A 20,452-nucleotide genomic window follows, 5' to 3' on the forward strand; every position below is an offset into this window, starting at 1 on the left:
ACTTAGATAGCACGCAGCTGTGTGAGAAAGTATAACAGAGAACAAAGACATGCATTAAAAGACTGAAGCTGCTATTGTATTCGAACTGATATGAAACCTTGAACAGGTAACTTTACAGAAAGACATCATGACTGACCAGCTGGATAGCAAGGCCATATTGTATCTAGAGGAAAAGTTTTTAAAATATACTGCATCAGCTGATTAAAAGAATAGAGGCTTGTAAGCTAAAGTGATGTAGATGCCCTGTGACATATCACGTCAGTAAGGTGGGCATAGCTTGAATGTTAAACCTATATAAAATTGTGTGCTTCCTGTTTCATGTCAGACAAAATTCTGTACTTGTACGTTTTTTGCCTCCTGGTGTACACTAGTAAACTTTTGAATCTGAACCTCCTGTGTATTGAATTCTTAATTTTATTTAACAGTTTGGTCCTTCACAAGACGGAATTCCCTTGGTAAGCTGCAGATCAGAGCATACCGGTGGTCGAATACTGCGCAGGAGAAGTTACCGAAATGGTTCTTCTTGAGTGAAAAGACCTCCGACTGAATTGTCGTGTGTAAAGCGGAACTTGAACGATTTTCAATACCAGAGACTCAGGTAGGAAGAATTTGCCTTTTTTCTGTTTTAGATCAGGGACTAGGTTACAGTATATTGTTGTCAAGATTTGTTTTGCAGATCAGGGACAAAAGGAAATACTGTATATTTGGTCATATATCAGGGTAACAGAATAAGGTAGACAGTTATTCTAGATAAACTGTGAACAGGAACTAAGAACTTGATATCACGTGATAAAAAAAGGGTTACGTAACATTTTCTTTGACATGGGTAATCAGTGCACTAAAACCTCGCGAGATCCGCCCCTAACCGAAGACGCAAAATACATGCAATTACAATGTTCTGATAACATTAGGTATTATACGAAATGGGTTAATAAATATGAATTTGATGGTAAACTAGATAAACCTTCACTAGTTAAACTCCTTAAACAGCTTAAATCTGATGCAGGAGGTCAGGCAAAAAAGCAACGCCAACTAGGCATACCTCAAGCACACAGGGGGATTGAGGAAGCAAATCGTAGAGAACAGAAGCTTAAAAATTCAAAAACATTATTTTTAGACAAAGAGGATAATAACTTGGTAATAGCGACAGCTCCTCCTCCTCCTCCCTTACCCCCTCCCTTACCCTTTTCAGGATATGAAGCGAGTGGACAGGCTGGTCCGCCTCCGCGTTATCCTGAAGTTTCAGCAAGACCACAACCATTTGTTAGAGATCCTATTGAGACTAGGTCCCGAACACGTAAAACACATAGGGACACAGAATCATACCAAATAGAGAGAAATCTACAGGATGAGAGTGAGGAAGAAACATGCCCACTTATAGAAGTTCCAAATCCTCAGGCAGGACAGGAAGGGCAGGATCCAATACTCTTAGTATATAGACCATGGACACCGGAAGACATCCGGAAGGCTACTGAGGGAATCCCCCATCCGAAAGTTAATTTTACGAAATTTTTAGAAGATTTACAAGGCATGAGGTTAAGTTACCACTTGAATGGGGAAGAAGTAGAAAAAATAGTAAGAGAAATTATAGGTCCGGATTGGCACATGATTTGTGGCACCTGGAATCCACGTAATGCAGAGCTTAGATCACTCCCACATAGTGACGCAGAGTTAGACAACAGAGTGAAAGGTCTGACAGACCGAATCTCTGAGAAATGGAAACCCAGAGCAGACTGGACTTGCATTAATCAATGCATACAACAGGAAAATGAGACAATAGATGGATATTATGCTAGATTATTAGAATGTTTTAATAATCATAGCGGTATGTCGGTTCCTGAGAACCAAACGAATGATTCCCCGTATGAACAACAATTAAAAAATGCATTTTTGAAAGGTTGCATTGCACCTATTAGTAGCTTCATTACGAAGCATATGATAGATCATCAAACAGGGAGGCTACAAGCCTTACTCGAATACGCTAGACATGCTGAGAGACATTTTAATAGTAAAAAGAAAAAGAAGGCACAAGTCTTCACTGCTGAAGACAGAGCTGAAGTATTTGTATTACAGTCAGGTAAAAAGGGCAAGAAGAATGTCCAGGGAAACAAACAGTCTGACAAACGATCAGAAGATTTTGAAGAGAGAAAAAAGAAAGGTGAATGCTTCAAGTGCGGGGAAAAAAGGACATCTAGCAAGGGATTGTAGGCAAAACAAAAAGGTAATCACAGAAGATAAGGGAGATGAAGACTGACTATATGATAGTGAGGATACATCAAATAAAAGTCAGAAATCATCAGGAAAACTTAATCAACAGAAAACAAATGTAAATGTGATAGAGCGAGTAGAGGAAGTGCAAGTAGATATGGAGGATGAAGAAAGTGAAATTTTGGACTTAGCATTATTGAGCTTAGAGCTCTACTTGGCAGATACGAAACCAGAAGTTACACTTCTGGTGGAGGGAAGGGAAGTCAAATTCCTGTGTGACTCAGGAGCATCACGGACTTTGATACACCCCTCCAAGTTACCAGAACAATCCGAATCACCTGATTATATACTAGTAAAAGCCGCAAATGGACAGCTATACAGGGAACCACTTTCCCATGATATAGCAATAACTGACCCTGTTTCAGGTATGACCCAGAGAAGTAAAATAGTTGTTTCTGCAAAGTGTCCAGTAAACCTATTGGGCAGGGATCTTATTCAGATATTTGGCATAGCAGTAGTTCCAACTGTACAAGGTATGGAGGCACAGAGACAAATGGATACTTTTGTGGTGCGATCGGAGGGTGAAACTTTTTATTGGTACAGCCAGGACCTAGTTACGACTGGTCCAGGGGCAGTAACCGAGGAACTGATGAACATAGCCATCAGTAAAGCCCCCTCCCTTGACACTGATCGACAGCATTTGTTACACTGTACTCTATACTACTGTAATACACCAGGGCCTGATAGAGAATATGAGCAAGAATTGTTCAAAAATCGTGCAACTAGATTGTTTTTGCGTACTTTGTACTGGGATGCTGAGGGAAACAGTGTGATTAGCTGTTCATTACCTCAGGAATTCCTTGCATTATATAGATCAAATCAGTTGCCACATGTCAGCTTGACAAAGAACAAAGGTGTTAAATGGGCAGATTTAGGAGAAAAAGTAACAAGATGGGAGAAACAGACTGATTTAGAACTGTCAGAACAAGGGATACAAAAACAAAAACTGAATTGGTTGACACAGACACATCCAGCTGTACACTTGCAATCTAGCGAGGACAGCTGATTAGCGTTATTATTAGAAGAAGAAGAAAAGACCTTATGTGACATTCCAACAACTCTCTGGTCAACAGGCAAGTCAGATGTAGGACTTATTCGAACAGCAGGGCCAGTTACAATTACCCCAAAGTCAGCTTTTAGACCACAGAAAAGACAATACCCTTTGAGAAAGGATGCAGAAATAGGAATTAAGCCTATAATAGCAGCATTACTCAAAGAAGGAGTACTGGTAGAATCTCCTGATTCACCATGTAATACACCCCTATTTCCTGTTAAAAAAGCAAACGGGAATGGCGGATGGTACAAGATTTACAGGTACAAGCTGTAAACAATGCAGTAATACCTAGAGCACCCACGGTGCCAGACCCACATACTTTGTTAAATGATTTAGAACCGCAACAGAAGTATTTCTCTGTGGTAGATATTAGCAATGCTTTCTTTTCAATACCTATACATCCTGATAGTCAATATTGGTTTGCATTTACATTTCAGGGTAAGAGGTATACGTTTACTCGACTACCACAGGGATATTGTGAGAGCCCAACAATATTTGCACAAGAAATGGCTAGCAACCTGGCAGGATTTACCCCACCGGGAGGTAGTCAAATTATACTTTACGTAGATGACATCTTGCTAGCAGCACCCACCCAGCAACAGTGCAGGGAGGATACTGTAGCATTATTGAAATTTTTAGCAACACAAGGACACAAAGTAAACAAAAGTAAGTTACAACTTTGGAGAAAACAAGTTAGATACCTAGGATATGTAATATCCAATGAAGGTAGAATACTAGATGAGGAAAGAAAAATAGCGATTTTTGCAAGCACCCAAACCAACAACCAAGAAAGAAATGATGTCTTTCTTAGGTACAACTAATTTTTGTCGGAGCTGGATATCAAATTATGCTTTGGAATCTGCTCCACTGACTAACTTGATATATAAGACACCAATGGCAGCACAAGACATTTTACAATGGACAACTGAAGCAGAAACGGCTTTCTGCAGGTTGAAGCAGTTAATAGCTTCTTCATTAGTTTTAGGACTTCCAAATTACCACAAACGGTTCTTTCAGACCGTAGATTGTAAGCAAGGATATATGACGTCAGTATTGATGCAACAACATGGGGACAAGCAACGCCCCATAGCCTACTATTCATCACAGTTAGACCCAGTGGCGCGATCTTTGCCTCACTGTGTACAAGCAGTAGTTGCAGCCGCAATGGCAGTACAGGCTTCGGCCTCAGTGGTGTTATTCCACCCTCTCACATTGAGAGTGCCTCATGCAGTTGCAATAATTTTACTGCAAGAGAAAGTAGCATACCTTTCTCCTGCTAGACATCTTTCATGTATGACTATACTGCTGAGCCAACCTCATATGACAATTGAACGATGTACGACATTGAATCCATCAACATTACTTCCAACTCCTGCGGAGGGCACACCACACAGCTGCCTGCAGGAAATTGAACAGTTAGCTTTACCTAGACAAGATCTTACAGATATGCCCTTGGATAATGCCGAGGTGACATATTACGTGGATGGCTCATGCAGAAGGGGTCCTACAGGGAAGAATCTGGTGGGGTATGCAGTAGTTACAGACACTGAAATTTTAGAAGCTCAATCTTTACCACACAACTTATATGCACAAGCAGCAGAATTGATAGCTTTGACAAGGGCATGTACTTTAGCAAAAAATAAAAGTGTGAACATATATACTGATAGTCAGTATGCTTTTTCTACAGTACATGTATTTGCACAACAATGGAAAAATAGATGAATGATAACATCCAGTAGAAAACCTATTAATCATGCGCAATTTATTTTGGAGTTATTAGAATCTATTCAGTTACCTACCAAAGTAGCTATTTGTAAATGTGTATCTCATACAAAACAGCAGGATAAGATTTCGAAAGGCAATGCACGAGCTGATGCAGCTGCAAAGCAAGCAGCCTCAGACTCAGAAACTTTACTTTTAAATGAGGAATTACAACCCTCTGAGATTTTAGATTTAGACATGTTAAAAACAATGCAGATGCTTACTACAAAAGCAGAAAAACAAAAATGGGTAAAACGAGGTGCAATTCTTGAGAATGGACTGTACATTTCCAAAGAAAGAAAACCGATATTGCCGTCTAATTTATTTAGATATGCAGCTTTGTTGAGCCATGGGCAGTGCCATGTCTCAACAGGGGGGATGGTACTGTTAGTGAATCGAATATTCCAAACATACGGATACACAAATTACACAAAAAAATTTTGTGCAGCTTGTCATACTTGAAACAAGCATCACGCACAAGGGGCATTTAAAACCAAGCAAGGAAGTTTTCCTGTACCACCATACCCGTTCCATACTATTTGTATGGATTTCATAGAATTGAATAAATGTGAAGGGAAAAAGTTTTGTTTAGTTATTGTAGACATGTTTTCTAAATGGGTAGAAGCTTTTCCAACTAAAAACCCAGATGCAGCAACAGTGGCAAAAGCCCTGATAAAAGAAGTAATCCCTAGATTTGGCATTCCGGAAAGGATTTATAGTGACAATGGCACACATTTTGTGAATCAAACGATTCACCAGCTTGGGAGATTTTTTGGTATCTCCTTGAAGAACCATTGTGCTTACCACCCACAGTCAGCAGGACTGGTGGAAAGGTACAATGGTACCCTAAAGAATAAACTTAGGAAGCTAGTAGAGGAGACCCAAAAGAATTGGATATACTGTCTGCCTTTAGCACTGCTGAGTATGAGAACAGTTCCAAATGTAAAGGGTTTGACTCCCTTTGAAATGGTTTTTTGGAGAGCATATTATGTGCCTCAGTGGAAAGCTCTCATGCCTGCAGAGCAAGATGCTGACAGTTCATTAGCTAGTTATATGAGGAAACTGTTAACAAATAAATCTGTTTTGCAGTTTAACTCTTTTTCAGATAAGGAACAGACCAGACCAGTGGAAGCAGTCTTGGTTCCTGGGACATACGTTTGGGTGAAAGTGACGAAAAGGAAGAATTGGGCGAGTTCAAAGTGGGAGGGACCATACCAGGTTCTGTTGGCAATGCCTACTGCAGTTAGAGTGGCTGAGAGGACGTCCTGGGTTCATTTGACGCATTGTAAACCGGTAAAGAACTTTCAACTTGATAAAAACTTTGTGACTGATACACAACCAGACCGAGATGGCCAAAAACAAAGCGAATAGAAGTTTAGATCAACCCCAGAGATGTTGCATAATCATTTTGTTGTGTGTACATTTATTAACTGTAATTGTGACAATTTTCCTCTTGCTGTGGTTTATCCTGCACACAACCACACAAGTGAAAGTGGGAAGGCGTGATGAAACGTCTATAGACTGGCATCCAAATTTTAACACATACCTAGCCATGAAACGTGTGTATGCAGAGACTATGAACATTTCAAATTGCTGGGTTTGTACAGCTATACCAACAGCATATGGAGGACTGATAATGTCCACTGTCCCTTTGGGGATAAATGAGACTTGGGAGAATTTACTTTTTGACACAGGAACTGTGAGATCACAGGACAAAATAGCTTTATTTTTACCTGTCACACAAAAAGGAGTTGTATGTTTCTACAAAAATGACACTCTCCAGGTGGGCTGGAGCAATTGTAATATAACCATATCTTACCGATGTTATATTAAGAATAGCAATGGCAATACTTTTTGCAATACTAATTATGACTCGTATTTAAACTCATTGAAAACAACTATGAGTGACATTAAAAAAAATCCAGTTTTGTTTAAACAATTGTAAGTTATAGATCAGAAAATGTTTCATGCAGGGCTGATGCGTATTAGTACTAAAGAAGAAAACTGTTATTTTATTTGTGGGAAAAAGGCATATAAATGGTTACCTGAGAATTGGTCCGGCAGTTGTTTTTTGGGTTACTTGGTTCCGGCAATAAGACATACTGCAGAATTACCTTTGGGTAAGATACGAAACGTAAGAGAAACAGCTCGAAAATCCGAAGGTCCAGTTAAGAAATCTGTGAATCCAGTTGGGAAGATCGAAGCTGATTGGAAAGACCATAATTCAGTAAAAGACAAAAGCGAATTGACTCATATGGACTTGAGTGACAGTGTTATATCCTGGGCAGGAATATTCCCAGCCTATGGAGCAGTCAAATAGATCTGGGAGCTGAGGAAGTTATCGAAACTTCTCGAAGTAATGAGTAATGCAACTTTTTCTGCACTAGAACTGGTGACTGATGAACTGAATGCAATGAGAACTGTTGTGCTACAAAATCGGATGGCTCTTGACTTCACCCTAGCGGCGAGAGGTGGTACGTGTGCGCTTATCAAAGAAGAATGCTGTGCTTTTATTCCTGACAATCGTCATGAGATAGATAACCACCTAGAGGTAATTCAGCAAGTATCAGCCATGACTGAACCAGGCCCAAACCCACTGACGGACTTTTTCCAGAATCTATTTGGGGGGTGGGGTTCCATCCTAACGAATATTCTAATTGCCATTTGTGTGGGTATACTCCTAATAGGAGCATGTGTTTGCTGTGGAATTCCCTGCATGAAAAAATTAATCAAAGATTTTGTTGATGTATCTGTTACTGAAACTTTCTACCAAGATATTGAAATTGAAAGATTGATTTCAGATGATGCTTTTTCTGAAGTATAGATTAAATGACTCACCTAGCTGAAAATCCTGAGTGGAAAAGGCTAGGTGATGAAATGACACTATGCATACTTCAAAATAGAATAAAAAGTATTAATAGGGGGGAAAATGTTAGAAAAATGTGTATTTGAATACATGAGAAATGCTAGTTTAAAAGCAAAGTAGTATATAATGTATTTTTATTCTATTAATCATATAGTAGTAAAATTAATTCAGGCTAAATGTGAAGTAGTTTTGAAACTGCAGTGTGGCTTGAAGCAAAAGCTGATCTCTGACCCTGACAGAATGCTGGCTTAGCAAGTTTTAATGTTTATGCTTTTCATAAGTGATTATCTGCTGGGTCAGGAAATTAAATGTGTGAAATAATGAAATCTTCTGCTCTTTCCTGTTGGGATGATCTGGCCTTGTATATGTGTTACTTAGATAGCACGCAGCTGTGTGAGAAAGTATAACAGAGAACAAAGACACGCATTAAAAGACTGAAGCTGCTATTGTATTCGAACTGATATGAAACCTTGAACAAGTAACTTTACAAAAAGACATTATGACTGACCAGCTGGATAGCAAGGCCGTATTGTATCTAGAGGAAAAGTTTTTAAAATATACTGCATCAGCTGATTAAAAGAATAGAGGCTTGTAAGCTAAAGTGATGTAGATGCCCTGTGACATATCACATCAGTAAGGTGGGCATAGCTTGAATGTTAAACCTATATAAAATCGTGTGCTTCCTGTTTCATGTCAGACAAAATTCTGTACTTGTACATTTTTTGCCTCCTGGTGTACACTAGTAAACTTTTGAATCTGAACCTCCTGTGTATTGAATTCTTAATTTTATTTAACATAAAGTAATGCCAATAATACTGTATGTCTGTATCTACAACATCCACTTATGGACTCGGCACAATAATGTGCATCAAGCATCTTACTTTCCCAGACAAATATGGAAATGTAACTACATTAAAAATGTACAAAGCACAGTGCACAGTCTTCATCACTGGTACAGTGTGGTGGTGAGGGAGAATACATGAGGCCAATCGTTACCTGCTAAGTGCTTGCAAGTGTGAATGATTAGTCTGACTGCAATATCAATCAGGGTGTGTTGGGTAGAAGGCACTGATAAGAAATGTTGTGACTACTACTACTGACTGGCTTAGGAGAGGAACATTCCTAATACTGATATCAATTCTTTATGACAACAGTTTCTGCCTCTTAATGCAATTGTGCCTACAATTGTAAGAAAGTAGATTACTTATTGAAACATATATCAACTGCAAGGCAAAGCATAGCAGCCTTGTTAGCCAAGCATAGATATTTGCATGATGTTCACAAAATAAATAGATGCAAAGAGGTGCAGTGTTCAAATTTTTTATTTTATATTGTGTGAGGAAAAGTTATTTGCACTGTTGACAGTATCACAGCCATTGATGTCTCTAACTGCAAATTAAATAGGACAAACATCAGGCATTTGTTTCTGTTGCACCTGTAATGTCAATCAATACTATGTGTCATATCGAGTATAGGTAACCTCTTTTTTATCTTCACAGTATAATATGTGTGGTACATAGTGATAAGAATCTGAACTGTGTCTTGTGAATCCCCTGGTGTCCTAGTATTTTCATCCAGATGTGGCTGTGTTTGTGTGTACAAAATGATGTTTAATGATCATATGCTCATGTGGTAACACAACCAAGTTGAGGAAATATTAAAAGTAAACATTTTAACTACTTTTTTCATAATGTTTCTTCTATTTCAGAACATTCTCTCTCTCTCTCTCATTCTCCTTTGTGTGCCATTTGACACTGTGAACTCTGGACTGGCAGTGATCACCAGCAGTGATCTACAGTTCAATGCATAACAAAAAAGTGAAAAATTTAATTTTGGCTGCTTTCTGCGGAACAAACAATGCTGGCAGTGATGTGCGAATGTCAGCACTCTAGATAGTACTCAGTGAAGAAGATGCACTTGTTGTGTAACATTCTCTGTGGCACACGGTGCAAATGCAGTGATCTTAGAGAAACAAAAAAGTTGATGCAAAGTTCAAATCGACTGTAGTGATCATTTTAAAGGGGGGTATCTAAATACATATTTGCACACACTTTGTATTGTCATTGCTTTGCTGTTTGAAAATTAACTATTCCCAGTATTGATAGCAATATGGAGCTGTTGAATATCCCTTTTAACATTATTTGCTAGTACTTACAACCCCGCTAATGCGTGTCAGAAATTAAAGTTCAGATATGTCAATGAGATGTAAGAAGGATGAATGTGTCACTGTAATGCATGTCTTCCTCTGTTCTTTGCTAGGTAAACACTATGCTTGATGCTTATAAAAAGTTTTCCTTTCAGCTTTTTACTTTGTGTTTTTTTCTAATGCCTTTCTAATTTGCACTGTTCTTGGAATCATAGAAACACAGTTCATTTCCTAACAAAACATTGAAAAATGTAATTTTGGCTGTCTTATGTAGTGTAAACAAGTCTAGTAGCAGTGCGCAGCCATCAGCAATCTGGATGGCAACAAGAGAATAAATTCATCCTGTCTGGTAACTTTCCCTCTGCCACAAAATGTAAGGGCAAGGATGAAAAAGACCACAGACAGCTGCTGTAGGGTTTTTATCCAATTGACAGATACTTTTACAGTGGGTTTGAAATGTCATTTGTCACCACATTTTGCTTAAGAATGTCACTGTAAATGCATCTTATTGTCATAACTTTGTTTATTGCAAGAAGTGTGTCATCACTGATTGATATACAAGCCCAATATAATGTGTGTAAATTATGTAAAACATGACATGTGATAGGTAATGTAGAATGCACATACATAGGTATGATGTGCACAATATTTTTGTTGTAATTATTGATTTCTCACATATTATAAGTATGTCTGTTTATTATTGTATGTATTATGAAGTATATATGTACCTAACCCACCATGTTTTACTTAGGTCATGCACCTGCATGCAGCTAACATGTATTTCCAAACACAAATAATGCTTTTCACATAGAAAGGCAGCCCCATAACTAAGTAAGCCACAGACAGACATACAGACATCTCTTAAATATGTGTACTGTCAGTATTAAATTGTTATACCTTTAATTAGCATGTTAATAAGTAAGTCCTGTTGCAGTGTCATTTAATCAGCAAATTTTAAAATTATTGAGGGGATACAATAAAGCCTACATGATCATTTTTGACCATGTGCATATCACAGTGCAATGTGCACACAATCTTGAAGAGTTTTAGATTCAGTAAACTCCGTACAGTTCTGCACACTCACATGCAAACACAGAAATGTCTGTGGCATGCAAATTACAGCATAAGTAGCTGAATCGTATGCTAATGAAGGAAATCAACATGGTAGAGTGATTCAACAAGCTGTAAAGCAACAGTGTAGATTCCATGCTGTTGTTGGCCATGTATTTGAAATTTTTCCAAATACAACCACTGAAAGAAGTCTACACAGAAAACAAGAGCAAGTAAACATCTGTAGATTTGTACAGGACAGACTGTAACATGTAACCCCAGACACATTATGACATTATCAGACATGTTGGATGCTAGAAAATTAGATTAACAACAGCAACAATTCCTTTTTGTGTCATGACATAAATGCAGCTTTGCACCCCCATCCCCAAATGAACAATGTACTCGTAACTAATGTAGACAGCTAAAAGTGTAAACCCCATGAAACATAGTATTCAAAACGTGCATTCCTCTATGCAGATATATACCTCAGTAATACCCTACCTTGAGTGTACAACATTGGGCTCTCCTTCAGGTTTCCCTTCCTACAGGGTTACCAACTCTGTAGATTCAGGGCTGTCAGCATGGTGAAGATGCAAATGAGGTCAAAACTCATTAGAATTACTGAATCCCAAAAACTTGTAACCATGTAGGGATGTTCACTTCATATAGGCACTTTCACATTGTTGAATACATGGCAAAAGTAAATGATGACATCAGGGGTGTGTCAGGTTACACTTACAGAGGTGTACATGTAGGTCTGTGAAGTGTAACAGTGCATGTATGCAGTGCTCAATTCACAAGTTCTGATTCATCCTCTTTATTGTTTGTTAAAATATATTATCTATGTCTGCTTTAAGTTAAAATTTATTTTTTAATTCTTGTCCTTGTTTGTGTGATATGGTGCTTAGTGCAACCCTAGGAAATGGGGGAATGAATGATAAGTTTCTGAATAGATTCACATAGCTATTCATGTGGTAGCATGTGCATGTGTAGGGCTAGAGTGTAGAGGGTCCTGGGTTCTAGTACAGAGTCTGCAACCTTTCCTCCAATTTTGAGCTGCATGTTTGCCTAATATAACAGTTGAGAAGAAAAGTAATAACAAGATCAGTTGTGGTTATCTTATTTCAGTGTTGGTGCACTCAGTGGTGCATAGGTACACATTGTGCACTAATGAGCACCAAAGGAGTTGATATATTCAGTAAAACAACAAATGTTATTTCACAGGTGTTAATTATTCAACAAGATATAAAGCATCAATGTAGCCTGCATTCTGGATTTTCTAGCATACTTCAATAACATGGGAGTGGAGACAAATAAATTCTAGGGCTGGAAAAAATGTGTCAACTGCATTTGCAAGGTAAGTCCTGAACCTAAAATGTATTCTTTAATAAAATTACGGCATATCCTTGTATATCTTAACTTGGTGCAATAATGAAGTAAATAGTTTTGGGTTTGTACAAAAAGTACCTTAAAACATGACAGCAGACACTTATTTTATTTAAATGTGTCCATTACTAAGTTTTTCTTTCTTATTCTTTTCATTTTTATATGCACTTTTGGCATGATAAACCTCATTGTGCAAACAGCTGAAGCAGGTAATGGCTGTATTTATCTGGTTTGTGAGAAGCAAGATGGACCACCTAGGAAGCAGACAGGCAAAAATAGTAACTATATATATTCAATTAATGCCCTTGGCCACCAAGAAAAATCCAGTCTGGAGTACAGATGGTACAGGGTTCTAATACAGAGTGTGCAACCTTTCTTTTACTGCTGTGACATTGCAGTTTACATAAATGAAGTGCAACATAGCCAACTGTTTTCTCAGTATTCTTATGGAAACAGTTGTAAGTATAAGACTACCATGCATGTGGTCCTGGTATTGAATGCACTATATTCCATATAGCACTATTTTTACTGATTGAGTAATCTATGTTTTATTACATTTATGATCAAATGTATGACTGTGGGTATACTGTGTAGTATAGTCCTGTAAATGTATTCCTGATATCTTGATTGGCATGGCTTTAATTAACTTTTGTGAAAATCATATACACAATTGCCTATACATAAACTTTCTTGCCACTGCTGTATTCTGCTTGGCAGAATGTTACTAATGCAGGTCACATTTGTGTGCTGCTTACCTATGTGCAAACAGATGTAACTGACATGCATATACACTTTGTTAACCATCTCACAAATCTGCTGCTCACTGGAACTGTATATATGATGCTTTCTTATTGGTGATTATTGTCCATTTCCTTTGTATTACATAGAACTATGTGTGGAAATGTAAATTCAGGGCACATTGTAAGTATGCATTATATATTCACAATACATACATGCATTGCCCCCCAAACAATATAACCCTGAGGGCTCAGTATTGTTTACACACATATATCAACTACACTACAAAGTGTAATATATAATGTTTTGTGCTCCCCCATGGATAGGGCCAGCCAGTGGTGCTGACAACCTTACTGTGTTAAACTCAAACATCCAACTATGCCCAATAAGGGTACTTGGGTTTTTACACAGCTAGACCTCTACACACCCTAGTGCTGTTAAGCTACTGGCATCATATGAATGTATGAATCTATGTGCCTATGTAGGCATCCCAGCCTCTTGTCCCCCACATGGCCTGCTGATATCATCTAATATTAGTTGACTTGCAGCCATGTAAAAGTCAAACTTGTGCTGTGGCACTTGGATAAAGTACTGAGTTCTATAGTCTGAGTACTTAGGTAGGGATTCTGTTCTCACTGCAGTCAAATCTGTGTGTGTGTGTGTGTGTGTGTGTGTGTGTGTGTGTGTGTGCGTGCAGTCAGAAAAACACATTTCTATCCTGTAGTTACTGCCCCATTCCCATAAATTAATGGTATTTTGATACTTGCAGCTGCCTACACATCCATTTCAGGCAGGCCTTCCACCTTCTTCACTCCAACATGCACTGCTGATACCATCCACAATAGCTTGACCTGCTGCAATGTAAAAGACAATACCTGTGCCATGCCACTTGCACAGAGTACTGTGTTCAATAGTCTGTGCCCTTAGATAGGTAGGGGTTCTGTTCTCGGTACAGAGAAGTTGGTGTTTGTGTGTGTCTCTAATCAGCAGAGTAGACATGTTATCCTACAGCTACTTCTCCAATGGCATGGCTTGCCAGTATTTTGATACCTGCACCTGCCTACACATCCATTTCATGCAGCATTCCCAACCTGTTGTCTCCTACATGGTCTGCTGATGTCATCCACAATATGTTGACCTACAACAATGCAACATTCAGACTTGTGCAGTGGCGCTTGCATAAAGTACTGTGTTCCATATTCTGTGTACCTAGGTAAGGAGGGGTTATGTTCTCACTCCAGTTAATGTGTGTGTCTCTGTGTGTGTGTGTGTGTGTGTGTGTGTGTGTGTGTGTGTGTGTGTGTGTGTGTGTGTGTGTGTGTGTGTGTGTGTGTGTTTGTGAACTAATTGCTATTACAGAGAGCCTTTTACACCAGCATGTGGGACACTGCTATTACAATATTCTCAACAGACAATGTTGATGTCATCAGCTATATCAGATTATTGCATATGCAGTCATACTCCCAGGATAGGATCAGACACTGGCCTGAAGCCCAGGCAGATGTCACTTTAGGTTCATAGGAGTTTACTAATCTATTGGCTCAAGGGCCTTTATACGCCTAGCCATGTTATACCCTTGCTCCCTTAATGACCAAGTTTTATGGTCTATATTAGCTTTGCAAGTCTATGATTAGCACTGACCACCTTATCCAAGAAGGACATAGGTGACAGCCCTGTGGTAAATTTATTGTCTCCCATTCAGTTGTCTAAGTTACCCTTAAATAGGTTCATTGAGAACCTCTGTTTTACATGAATTGGGAGTTTGTTCCAGAGGAGAGGCCATCTCTGGGAGACATATTTGCCTCTCCAGCATGTCCCATTAATGTCACAGACTAGGTTAAGATTTCTAGAGTGAGTGAATCTTGTCCCATGTGACTTTTGGATATGCAGCATTTCCATCAGAGCAGGGTCCTAGACTGTTCTGTAGACCAGACACAAGTTGGCTTTCAGCAGCCTATAAGGTACAGGGTATAGTGACAGGGCCTTCAGTTTGTCCATGTAGGTCATGTATTGCAGGACCTGAATTTTCTTGTTGAAAAACCTCTGACAGATCTCCAGCTGCTGCAGGTGTCTGTCGAGGTACATACAGAAGGGAGCATTCTACTCTATTAGTGGTCTGATGAGGGATGAGTACAGGGGAGTTGTAACATCCTTAGCTCTGAATGTAATGCCCGTACTTATGAGATGTGCAACAGAAAAAGCCTTCCTTATCACTGTGGACACATGGTACTCAAAGTTAAGGTTGCTATCAACCTGTGTTCCCAAATCTCTCCACATGGTTTGAGCTAAGGGGGTGCTGTTAATATTGTAAATTACAGGGGCTTACCCTTTGCCAAAAGGGATGATAACCCATTATTCTGCATTTAGTTTAAGTCTTTGGCTTTGGCACCAATCAGTTGACTGTGTAAGCCCTTTTTATAGTATGCCAACTTCATTGGGTCACTCAGTGATTGCACCCGGTTTGCAGTCATTGGGGAACTTGGTAAGCCACAAGCCATCTATTTTTCCCCTGGACTTCTCAAAAATAGATTACAACAGTAGGGGGCCCAGCACAGACTCTGTGGTAGTACAATGGTAACTGGTCTACTGGTAGAGATGGAATCCCCAGCTTTGACCAAATGCATTCTGTTGGTGAGCCAGTTGGCTACTAAACTGTTGACATATGGGTTAATTCCCAGTTTTTTAATTTCTTCAAGACTTTTGGGTTTCTAATACCATGATGGAAATAGACCCCATTCCCAACTCAAAGTATGATTAAAGTTCATGAAATTAGTAGTGTTTGAATCTTTGATATCAGCCAGAAGTGCTCTTTTCAGCACCTGCAATGTACACAGTAATGAATCCTTCTGCAATTTGTATGGGGTTACATGTATTGGTAACATATCTAAATATGATTGTAGATTCTTTTTTTATAAGACCCATTGCTCCTACTACTATTGGAACTGTCTGGGTATCTTTCTTCCACATTGCTCACATTTCTGCCTGCAAATCCTGATATTTTATGACTTTATGTCTCTCTGTATGCAAGACACTGTGGTCACTGGGCTTGGGAATTTCAATAATCAATGCCACTTTTGTCTTCTTTTCATGGACCAATATATCCAGTATTCTAGCATCTGTTTTTTGAACTGTTGTTAGTGGGTGATCCCATGTGATGTTGATGTCATCATTTTCTATGATGCTTTGTGGCTCACGTTTCCAGTGTTTTTTAGCCACTTCAATACCATAATGTTTGCACAATCCCTGGTGCATCAGTCTTGCCACATTATTATCCCTTTCAGTATACAGTCCTTCTGCTATTAGTTTGTCACAACCAGCAACACGATGTGCAACTGTCTCCAATTCAGTTTTACAAAATCTAAATTTGTCTGTTTCTCCCACATGTTCAATGGACTTTGTAAACCGTGTACATAACCCACTATCTTGGGCCGCCAATATTAACCTTTAATCTCTTGGCTTGAATTTGCCTCTCCTTAACCATTCCTGCATTCAGTCCTGATCAACATGAGGTTCTTCCAGAAGTTTTCAATGCTTGCAACTATATTTATGCATTTTCCACATTTCCTGCCTTCTCATCTGGTCCTTTGCCTAATATTCCTTCTTTTGTTTTTTGACACATTCAGTTGCTGCCTGATTTTTATCTGCTTCTGGTTTGATTTCCATTCCTGCTTGATGATGATATGCTTCTGCTAAACTAAGCAGAGAAGTCATCTTAGATTTATTTTCCTCATGTTTCAAAACTTTCACTACATTTGGGTCTTGTCAGATATGTGTGCAGTCCCAGGATTGCAGATCTATACATGCAATCAGTATCAAGGAGGCCCATCCCTCCTTCAGAATGGGGAATATATAAATATATATAATCTTGGTATGCAGTGATTTTTATAAATCATTTGGGGAGCATGAAGCATTCTTCTTGCTTTCCTGTCTAATCTATCCAATATGTTTTGGGGCAAATCAATTGCTCCAAAACTGTAAGTTAGAACAGGAAGAGCAAATTAGTTTATAGCTTGAATTTTGTTCCTAAAAGATTGTCCCAAATCTGTCTGCTAGCAGGTTGGTGATGTCGTCAGAGTCAGTATGAATGGTACCATCCAGTAATAGTTTGGCACAAAGCTTGCCCTTCCCTTTTAGATTTCTGATGTAGCTAAAGAATTCTTCCTGATTATCTTTAGCTAGGGATGCTAGTTTAGCTCCATAATTGGCTTTAGAGGACTTTACAAGATATCTAATTTGCTTGTTCACACTGTGGAGGGTGTCCTTCCTCTGCTGAGTCAGTTCCTTCTTGTTTTTAGACATTAGTTTCTTCCATTTATTGTATAACCTATTTATGCTTGATGCCCACCAGGGTGGCTTTCTACTTTTTGTGAGGACATTGTTTTGATCTGTCAAGGTACAGTCATGTCTATAGGTATTTATACAGGGCATTTGTCTACACCTCTGTAGAGCAGTCATTGCTGACAGTGGCAAGAGGAGGTTTGCAACTATTTATGGCATCGCTTATAAGGTTATAGTTTGCCTTGAGAAAATTTTCATCCTTTTTGCTTTTGAGGGGGCTCAGGTATGATAGTTAATTCGAATGAGACTGAATTCTGATCAGACCTTAACAGGGAGGGCAACATACAGGGGGTAGTGCAGAGACCCCCTGATGTTAGTGAGTGGTAAGTCTAGGACATTCAAGCCCCTTGTGAGGATGCAGACTCTCTGTTCCCGAGAATTTGTATTAACAAAGTCCAGGAGCATTAGGGTGGGTGTGTTTGAGCTCATATATGCCTCGCAATCAATGGAAGTATAGTTGAAAGCACACATAACCAAGGTGTTTGGCTGTATAGTGAGTGAATCAAGTAGGTCCAAGTAGGTTGAGTGGTTCTCGTGGTTCATGATGGGGGACCTATAGCTGACAATAATATGGAAGGGGGTTTTACCTACAGTTAGTTGTTCTTGGAGTATCTCTAAGGGAGTCATACTATTTGACCAGTCTTGAGGTGTATTTGTTTTTAATGAAGATGTATGCACTTCCACCTTTGGTTCGTTCATGTTCGTTTTGAGGTCTGAACATTTGGAAGGCTTTGTAAACTTGCATGGTCTGAAGGCTGTCTGCAGCCTTAAACCATGTCCCTGTGACTACTCACACATGGGCGTCTTCCAAGGTAAGGAGTGCTTCCAGTGAGTGCATTTTCTGCATTAAGCAGCATAAACTTGAGTTTGTCTCTAGTGGATTTTCTTAAGGTTGAGAATTTAGTTGTTCTGACATTGCCTAAAAAAAGCACCATGGGGGAGGGAAGTACCTTTTCCAGTAACTGAAAGCAAAGAGGTGACAGGTGAAGACCATCTCTGGCAAAGCAGTGGGGTCTGTCGACCTTATCTTCTGAGGCTGACAGATACTGGATTCCCCTGGATTGACACCAGAAGTTAAGCCAATTGTTGAAGTCAATTCTTTTTTGCTTATATTGAGGCATCTTCCTGGGTGAAGGTAAAATGATGTTTAGGGCTAGGGACATAGCAGTCTGGGTCACAATATCTGAGAACTCAGTCATGTTTCTCGTCATATAGTTCAGTGAGGTACATCTCAAGTAATTCACTTCAACATGGACTATGAAAGAGTCATAACAGTACTTGTTGATCAGAGACTTGAGATTCCATGCATGATCTGATGGATCCTGGCACCTGACAGGCAGCTGACCGGGACCATCACCTCATCCAGCCTGGTGAGGGGGAGATCAGTGTATATCACTATGATGTCACCTATGACCAAGACATTTGGTTTTGAGGTATTATGCCTTAGGGGCATATTGGCTGAGACATGGTTGTGTGCAGTATTATGTGGATTCTGTTGGGTCTGCAGTGTGTGCAGTAGGTTTGTGCTTGGGGAGTCTCTGATATTTAGGTATTTTTCTAGTGAGTACCTCCATGTATGTGGGTTTATGTGCTGTGAGCTTGTTATTTGCAAGAAGTGAAGTGTGTGTACTGAAAATCTGTTTGATACCTGGTTTGTTGATATGTGAGAGAAATTATTCAAAATTTATAGTATAGATATAGCTCTCACATGTTGTATTTGTTTGTTTTAAAAGTAACTGTTGTCAGTATACATGAGGTGATTGCTACATTACCCCAGGATGCCCATGTCAATCAGGTTGGCTGGAAAAATTGTGGGGAACTGTCCATTATGGCAAGTATATACTGTCATAACTAGTGGAGAGTGGGCTAGATGGACCAGGTTTTGCTGTAAGACTAACAAAAAGTGACAATTCTATGGAGGGCTAGGGGTTGAAAATGGTGTCAGTGCTTCAACAATGCACAATTGAGTTGCTCACTGGGCAGCAGTGTAATTTAAGAGCAGCTCTGATAAACTGAGTGCAATCCTCCCCAGACATGACACTGAAATACAAACAAAGTTGAACCATTTAAAAAAAAATAAACAAAGAAAAAGGACTAGACTGAGTTTTATTCCAGTAATCCCGTCTCAGATGGGTCCTTGGCTGCACGATTTCACCACAAGGGTGCAGGGAGGGCCTTCTTAATGTAAGATGGCTGGTTTTAGTGTTCAAATGATACCAAACAGTCTAGATTCAGCAAGCCTGATTACAGCCTATGCTATAAAATACAGAAGTACTAGAAATTCAAAGTGCAGGAAATTGCAATCACAACAGCAAAAAAAAAAAAAAAAAAACAGTTTAAATAAAGCAGAAATTCAGTAGAATACTCCCACAAGAGTGTAGGCCACAAATCTTCCTAATGAAAAAGAAATGGTCTGGAACCCAAGTACTTAAACCAGAACTAAAACACTTTCAGAATAACAGACGCAATAAGCCTTCAACCAGCAATTCCCAGCTTAAAGGGATGTAGGCTATCCTCTCCTTCCACAATAGTCTAGACCACAAACCTTCCTAACGTAAAATAACTGATTTGGAGCTGAAGTGCTTAAACCAGAACAAAGACACTCAGAACAATAGGGACAATGAGCCTTCAACCAGCAATTCCCATCTCAGAAGGGCAGAGGCTACCATCTGTTCTCACAAGAGTGTAGTCTGCAAACCTTCTTAATGTAAAATTGACCTGAAACCCAAGTGCTTAAACCAAAACTAAGAGGCTTAGAATAGCAGTTAAAATTTAATGTGATACCAGACAGATGACAGTGACATGTCTTTTAATCTATCCACATACATCATATCATGGTTAG

This window comes from Protopterus annectens, chromosome 2.part1 (assembly GCF_019279795.1).
Source record: "Protopterus annectens isolate FY-2018-M chromosome 2.part1, PAN1.0, whole genome shotgun sequence".
Lineage (NCBI taxonomy): Eukaryota > Metazoa > Chordata > Ceratodontiformes > Protopteridae > Protopterus > Protopterus annectens.